General features: G+C 35.2%; 1 non-coding gene across 1 annotated transcript; it reads left to right on the top strand.

The window, feature by feature from the left end:
- Window positions 1-6,923: 6,923 nt before the first annotated feature.
- LOC119471848 lies at window positions 6,924-7,057 on the top strand. Its single transcript, XR_005200940.1, has one exon. It is a non-coding gene; the product is annotated as a U4 spliceosomal RNA (small nuclear RNA).
- Window positions 7,058-8,944: the final 1,887 nt, after the last annotated feature.

The raw sequence follows: 8,944 nt of genomic DNA, 5'->3' as shown, positions 1-8,944 counted from the left end.
CTAGTTATGTTGGTCACCAGTGGCTCCAGGTTTACCTGTCCCTGTCTAGCAATCCCTCTGGAAGGAGCTTTTCTTTTTTCAATAGTTTCTGCAAATTTCATGTATTGATTCTAATTAGTTTGGCATGTGCTATACAGAAGTTAATAACTATTTGCTGTGTCCATGGAAATGGATTAGCTAGATCTAGATTTTTATCTCTACTTACTGGAAGTGGTGTAATCAGGCCAGCTATTTCCAAACCATAAGAATTAACAAGTAGAGAATAATCCTTAGGAAATTACGGCTCTAATACTATATAAATGGGGAAATAGATGTTGGGTATATTTTTAAAAAGATGTTCATTATATGAAAAAGGAAGAAGATTTAGAAAAAGGGAATGGAGACAAGTGGTTATGTAGAATTTACTGCATACTTTAATTATATTTGTTGACAATTTCTCATTAATGACAACCCCAAGAGGAAAGTGCTTATCTTGGATAAAGCTGAGAAAAGGGAAATGATCTCTAATATTTACTTCAGAGAAAATTTGCCCACAGGACTAAATTATAATCTAATCTTTCAAGCTTTAGGATATTTATATTGATAATTATACACTGAGAAAAATATGTATGATTCATTTATGTAGCATTATAATCAACTGTCATGAAAACAGCTCTAAGCAAATAAATTTAACAGAAAGATGTAGTCATATGATTTGATATGAGTCTAGAGGCTCTCCAGCTCAATTTCCCCAGCAACTGAACCTCTTAGCTTCTGAGGGTGAACAAGTGATAAAGGCGTGTTAGGGGGCAATAGAGGAGTTCTGCCTAGGTTCAGGCAGGCAGAGGCAATTGCATTTTATACTGTTTTTCGGTCTTCTCAATTTAGCCTCTCCTCTCTTCACTCCCTTTGGAATTACACAGCATCTCCAAATCCTAAAGCTTTCTGTTTATGTGACAAACCCTGGCTTGTTTCCCATTGGCTGCTGTACTTTAAGCACGTAGAGTTCAGTTTCTTTTGCTCTGTTAGTTTGTTGCTATTCTTCCATCCATTTCCTTCCTTTGAATGCTGTTGACACGTTTCATCCCAAGTCCTCTTGTCAGTCACTCTGTTTTTCTTTGTAGACTCACATCTTTATTTTCTTCATTGTCATTTTTTTTCCTCTCCTGGTGTTTTTGAGAGAAAGCAGGCATTAACATGTAGTTCAATCTACCTCATTTGACCAGAGGCCCTTGCATCCATTTCTACATCATCCCTTTACATGGTTAATAATTAGTAATATTAAGCATGCTGTTATTATTAATAATAATAAGGATGCTATTATAATCTTCATTAGTAGTCCAAAGCTCTACCTCTCAATCTCAATAAATCTTCCCACCCCTAAGGTGTACATATTGCAGGCTCTAAACCCTAACAACATCCATAAATTCCAGCATATACAACATCCATAAATACCAACTTATCACCCTGCCTATAGGTTGGTCCCAACTCTGAAGTATCAACGTGTCAAGCAGAATTTGTGCTCTGATAACACTATAATTAAGATGGTAAAAAAAAATATATATATATATGGTGAAGTTTAGATTCAAAGTTTTTAGCTGTGGTCACCTATATTTCCAAGCACATGAATAATGTGATCCATACAAAGTTAATTTTTATTGTATCTGGAACTTTCTAACCTGCTATTGTAAACCTGTGATTGCCACATCTGTGTAAAGCATATATAAGACACTATGGAAGATCAGAAAGGTTGGTATAAAGTGATCTCAAATGAAAATGCCATGCATCTCTTCATGAGACTCTAATAACTAAGAAAGAATACACGTTTGAGAAGGAAGGATATTAAATCATAGCACCAGGAAAAAAAAAAAAAAAACTTGAAGCAGCCCATTTCTTTTAGTTGTCAGTGAATTTTTGGTTGTTGCTATGCTTTGTTTTATAGCTTTCTTTGGCTCTATAAAGTATCTTGACATACTGCCTGAGACCTCTGTCTTGCTATCTATTCCATTTTTTTTAAGTAAGTGAGATGCCATTTTAAAAGGCACTGAGGCATCGCAGTTAAATTACACCCACTGCATGTGCAGACAGCCATGTAGTGAGATCACTCCTACTTACTTGTTTGGCTTTAATTTATTTCTAGTTTAGGAGAGCAGTGGTGATCACCATGATATCATAAACTTGATACTTAGATTCAATACATGGAAAATCTTCCTAATAGTGTCTAATTATTACTTAATATTTTGCAGGTCAACAATTTTACTGGTAATTCAGGTATTCTACTCAAATAAAAATAAGTAATAACTTGGAACATAAGTTAATAACCTGGCATATTGACTAGCATATAGTTGCTCAATAACTGTCAATTACTCTATTTCACTGAACATGTATTGCCAGTTCCTGCATTAAAACCTCTATTTTAGCTGTTCCACTGTCCTAAATGCCCTTATTCCAGATATTAGAACAAACAACTCTTATCTTTCTAATATCAGTTTAAATATGCCTTTCTCAGAGAAATCTCTACTGATCACTGCCTCCAGAATCAACCTGTTTCAAAACACCCATTTTATTTTCTGTATTCACCAGGGCTTGATATTTTCTGGATTATTAGTTCACTTATTTCATAAGAAGATATAATTATCTTTTGTCATTTGTTTTATTCCCAGTGCCTAGAACAATTTCTGGAATATATAGGTTGTGCCTGTCTTCGTATTTCACAGAGAAGGGGACATTACCTGGTTTGAGAATTGTGGTAGCTTTAACGCCATGTACATGATATGTCCTTTGTATGTGCTAAATTAATTAATTGATGATTTTCCTTTTGCAGTTTAAGGCCTAATTGTATTAGAGTTTTAAAAGTAAAATACTTGGGAGGCCAAGGCAGGCAAATTGCCTGAGCCCAAGGCCAGCCTTGGCATTTGGTGAAACCGAATCTCTACTAAAAACAAAACAAAACAAAAATACAAAAAAATCAGCTGGGTGTTGCGGCACGTGCTGGTAGTCCCAACTACTCAGGAGGCTGAGGTGGGAGGATTCCCTGAGACCAGGAAGTCAAGGCTGTAGATCCACCAGTGGATTCCAGCCTGGGTGAAGAGTGAGACCCTGTCCCAAAAAAATAAATGAACAAATAAAACAAAATACCTCATTCTTGAGATTTGCCCAAGACAAATGAAAACTTACATTCACACACATACACATGCACACACACACACTCTCTCTCTCACACACATACACACATATTAAATGTTTTTAGAGGCTTTATTTGTAAAGTGCTGAACACTAGGAAAAAACATAAATAAACTCTGGTATTCATTCAACAGGATACTTCTCAGCAATGAAAAGGAAGAAACCACCAAAACACACAAAGATCTGGATGAATTCTAAATGAATAATTCTCTGGGAAAGAAGACAGACTCAAAAGGCTACCTACTCTGGGGTTCTGGAAAAGACAATACTATAGGAATAGAAATTAGATCAGCGGTTGCTAGGCCATGGGGATGGAATGACGTTTACAACCAAGGGCAGCATGAGAAAATTTTGGGGAGTGAGGGATCTGTTCTGTATCATGATGGTAGTAGTGGTTATGTGCCTGCATGTGCTTGTCCAAACTAATAGAACTCTACTCAAAAAAGAGTGAATATTACCTTACATAAATTATATCTCAATATTTAGAAAGTAAATAGATGCAACATTATAACTCACTATAGTTCAAAACCACTAGGCTGTGATGTAACTGCCTAACTATTCTGCTCTTTCAGCTTTGCCTTGCCTGTCCAATCTCTCCTCAAGCATCAGGCAGTGTGACACAAAGAAAACATTTTACTCCTCCAGCATCTTTCCATCTCAGTTCTCAAAATGGCCTAAAAGGCCCTCCCTGATCTGCTGCCCCACTGTTTACTGATCTCATCTCAATCACTCTTTCCTCTTGCCCTCTGCACCAGCCAGAATAGCCCCTTTGCTGACCTTCCAAGACACCAACTCAAGGAGGACTTTGCAGTTGCTGTTCTTTGTTCCTGAATATCAACATGACCTGTTCCTTCACACCCTTCCGCTCTATTTGCAAATATCATCTTATCACAGATATTTTCCAGGACTATCCTATACAAATAATACCTTCTTCCTCATATTCCATTTATTTTTGTCTACAGAAAGATGTATTTAGTTTTCTAAAATCTGTGTACCGTCATTAGAATAAGCTTTATAAAATTTGAAAATTTTTTTTATTTATTACCATTTCTCTATAGTTTAGAACACTCCTGGCACCTGCTAGGTGTTATATCTTTGTATCTCTATTCATTTATCCAACTATGTATCTATCAAATTTATAAACATATATTTATTTATTCTTGTATAATGAACTAGGTCACTAACGTAAATGTTTTGGCAGAAACTGAGTAGATGCTAATAACGACTACTTTTTCTTCCTGAGCACATAGCTAATTTTCATTTCTGGTCGCCTTGCATCTAGGGTGCATATGATTAGCTCTCATCAATGTAATGTAAATGAAAGAGATTCTTTACTGTTTGGTCTAGGCAGCTATAATCCATTTGCTTTCTGTTTGATCTCTCCCTCTTCCCTTATTCTGACATGTGGCTGACACTATATGATGTTAAATTAAAGGCATTTGCTGAAGTTGACAGAGCCACGTCATGAAAAGAATCTAAGTCCCTGAAGACTGTGTATAGCAGAGGCCTTCCCTGCCTCCTCCAGTACACAATACACTATGTAACATTAATAAGAAATAAATCTTTACGGTGTAAAGCCATCACGCCTTTGAATCATTTGGTATGGATAGTTTTACTTACGCTGACTAATATACCTGGATTTAGAATCAAAAGATGTTTCCGATCTGAGATTTGCCATATCTGACCATAATGTAGATGCTATGAATCTATTTCCAGATTTTACAGTGGGGATAGTATATGCTAACACTCTATAGGATGAAAATACTATGAACATAAAAAATAAAGTATAGAGAAATAATCTATATATTTTTAAAAGAATGGAAAACCAAACATCGCATGTTCTCACTCATAAGTGGGTGTTTAACAATGAGAACACATGAATACAGGAAGGGGAACATCACACACCAGGGCCTGTCGGCGAGTAGGGGGCTAGGGAGGGAATAGCAGGGGGTGGGGGACTAGGGGAGGGATAGCATTAGGATAAATACTTAATGTAGATGACGAGGTGATGGATGCAGCAAATCACCATGGCACATGTACACATATGTAACAAACCTGCATATTCTGTACATGTACCCCAGAACTTAGAGTATATTTAAAAAAAAAAAAAAGAAAACAAAAAACGCAAGTTCTGTAAAATGCCACTGTTTATATTTTGCAGTTTAAGTTTCTTTTTTCCCAGATAGTTCTTCACTAATTTGCATAATATTTAACATTTACTTATTTAAGTATATTCTCTGTGCCGACCGCTATGCTGAATAGGAAAGACAATTCCAACCTTTACTGTCAGTGAGTGGAGAAAACAACAATGAAATAATTAATCATGGTGTGAAAGGTACCCTCATAAGGGAGTCTACAGAGTAATGGCAATGAAAAGTAGGGGAAACTAACCAACACTTGGGTTATTAGGGGTATTTTTCCACAGGAAGAGACTTTCAGTTTTGTGAAGGAATTTATGTACTTTTTTTCCAGGTTTTCAAATCTACTCATGTATAGTTGCTCACAGTAGTCTCCAATGATTCTTTGTATTTCTGTGGTATCCTTAGTAACATCTTTTTTCTTTCTGATTTTATTTATTTGGTTCTTCTCTATATTTTATTCTTAGTTTGTCTAGCTAATGGTTTGTTCATTTTGATTATCTGTTCAGAAAACCAGCTTTGTGTTGCTGATCTTTTTTATTGCTCTTCCAGTTAAAAGCTGACAGAGACAAGGAAGGTCATTATATAAAGGGGTCAATTCAGCAAGAGAAGATAATGATGATAAATATACAGGTACTAAACATCCAAGCACCCAGATATAGAAAGCAAATATTAGATGCAAAGGGAGAGATAGATCCCAATACACTACTAATAGGAGATTTCTACACACTACTCTGGGCATTGGACAGATTGTTCAAACAGAAAATCACCAGTGAAATATCAGATTTAAATAGCACCATAGACCAAATGGACATGACACCATTTACAGAATGTTTCGTCCAAAAGCTGCAGAATGCACATTATTTTCTTCAGTGCGTAGAACATTATCTATGACTGACCATATGTTAGGACACAAAACAATCCTCAAGAAAATTAGAAAATTAAAGTCATATTCAGTGTGTGGTTGGAACACAATGAAACAAAACTAGCCAATAACAAGAAAAACATTAAAACTATGTAAGTACCTAGAAATTAAAAGACACATTCCTGAACAACCAAGGATGAAGAAAAAAGTTAAAAATAATAATAAAAATAATTTGTTGAAACAAATGAAAATAAAATCACAACATTTCAAAACCTATGGTACAGTGCAAAAGCAGTATGAAGAAGCAAGTTTATTGTAAAAAAAAATGCCTACATCGAAAAACTAGAGATATTTTAAATAAACAACTTAATGATGTACTCCAGGAACTAGAATAGCAACAACAAACCAAACCCAAAATTAGTAGAAGGAAATAAATACTAAAGATCAGGGCAGAAACCAATAAAATTGAGACCGACTCATTTTGATCACAGGGCCAAGAACATATGTTGGAGAAAAGACATTCTCTTCCATAAGTGGTGCTGGGAAAACTGCATAACCAAGGACGATTCAACATATGCAAATCAATTAATGCACATACCACCATATCAACAGAATGAAGGATAAAAATCACATGATTACGTTAACAGATGCAGAAAAATAATTGCACAAAACATCCTTTCATAATAAAAATTCTTAACGAACTACAGAGATAAACTATTTCTATGTACTATTTGACCATAAAAGGAAGGAAATCCTGGATCTGCGTAGTGGCAGTATCGTAGCCAATGAGGTTTATCGGAGGCGCGATTATTGCTAATTGAAAAAGAATGAAATCCTATCATTTGCAGCAACATGCATGGAATTGGAAGTCTTTAGGTTACATGAAATAAGGCAGTTACAGAAAGACAAATATCACCTGTTATGAGTCATATGCAGGAGCAAAAAAATCGATCTCATGGAGGTAGGGAGTAGAATGAGATGAGCTCATTCTAGAGGCTGAGGAGGATGGAGACAAAAGCGAGTTAAAGCAAAATTTGTTAATAGGGAAAAATATACTTAGAAGATTACGTTATAGTGTTCAACAGCACACTGAGGTGACTATAGTTAACTATAATTGATTACATATTTAAAAATAGCTAGAAGAGAAGCTCTTGAATATTCTTAACACAAAGAAATGACCATTATTTGAAGTGATGGATATTTTAATTATCCTGATTTGATCAATATACCTTGTATGCTTGCATCAAAATATCACATGTAGCACATAAATATGTACAACTATTTTGTATCAATAAAAATATATGTAATGGGAATTATCTTAAAGAAGGTAAACAAACAAAGGTAAACAAACAATCACCCCATATATCTGCTTAGAAACACTCCCCTGAGTCTTTTATAGGGCATGGAAATCTAAACAGCAAAATAGATATTTTGCTTAATTAAGGACAGACAGATAAAATTTCACTGGGACTGAAGCTTCAAAGATGAAACAGGTATGTAAGGAAAGAGCTCCATAAGTCTGCAAAGAAATACTCTTATATCGTTTGCTGAATACTAAGACATACAAGTATAAGGTTAGGTGGAAATTCTTTGTTTAGATAAATTCTGCATTTTTTGTTTAGTAAAATATTTGGGGTAATGGTGATTCGATCTCGAGTTGTGTCTTCTTGACCCAAAGTAGTAAGTTGAAAAGTATAAAATTTATTCACTTTTTTGGTGGTTTCCATGCTCAGCAAGTTTGTTTTCCCACTGAATCGGTGCTTTCCTTTGTTCTGGAAGAACAGAAGATTGGCCTCCAGAACTATCTTGTTTCAGCAAGTGATTAGGCATGGTATGGCTCTTTTCCATTTTAAATCCCAGTGATGATTGCTGGCAGAAGGCAAGAGTTATGCAGGCTCCCCCTCAGGTGTGCAAGCACACTGCAATTAAGGAGAGCTACTCCTAGCCACTCAGGAGGAAAAGAGACTGATCAAAGTGTCACATTATTTACTTTCAGTGTGAACTATAATTTCCTGCCCAAAATACTACGATTTATTTAGTAAAAAGAGGGTATCATCAAAATCCAGACACATATTATTCACAAATTGTGGTCTAAGGGAATGTAAACAGCATAATTATTTTCCAACAGGTAAACACATTGAGTGGCTTCTTCACATGTATCCTTATTATAAATAATTATTCCAATTAGTGTTATCCAAATACTGTGCAAGGGCTCCGGTAAAGATGCAATTTAAAGCAGTGTAAGTGAGATGATTTCTTTTATACTCAGTGAGATAAATCCAAGTCAGTCAGGGAAGGGGCACATGGCAGAGCAATACAGATGCAGGTGGCAAACCAATATGAAAATTCTATCACCAAATTATATCAACAAATAATTTGTAATTAGGTAAATAGGTGTAATTTACTGTAGGCAAATGGGTATAATTATTACCATCATCAATACTTTATATTGAGCGACAATGATCAATTACACAAGATCACTAGTTAATTTTGTTTGAAATAAATCCCAAGATGTGAGATTTCCTTGATTGTATAGTGTAGAAAATAATTATGCAGAAATGACCACAGTGTGTCTTTAATATTCACATTGTGTTACATTTTCCAAGTGACATTTAATGTCTAGTGTATCATTCTAGCTTCATAATAACTGTGTAATATTATTTAAGAGCTTATGCCCTGAAACTAGACTGCCTTGAGTTCAAATGCTGACTCTGAACATTAACCTCCATAAGCCTCAATTTTCTCAGCTATAAAGTTTGAGCTAATAAGAAGATTTACC

The sequence above is a fragment of the Cebus imitator genome, unplaced genomic scaffold, assembly GCF_001604975.1.
Source record: "Cebus imitator isolate Cc_AM_T3 unplaced genomic scaffold, Cebus_imitator-1.0 Scaffold76, whole genome shotgun sequence".
In the NCBI taxonomy this organism is placed as follows: Eukaryota; Metazoa; Chordata; class Mammalia; order Primates; family Cebidae; genus Cebus; species Cebus imitator.
Note: the sequence above shows the minus strand (reverse complement) of the source record. Positions and strands in the feature narration are given on the sequence as shown.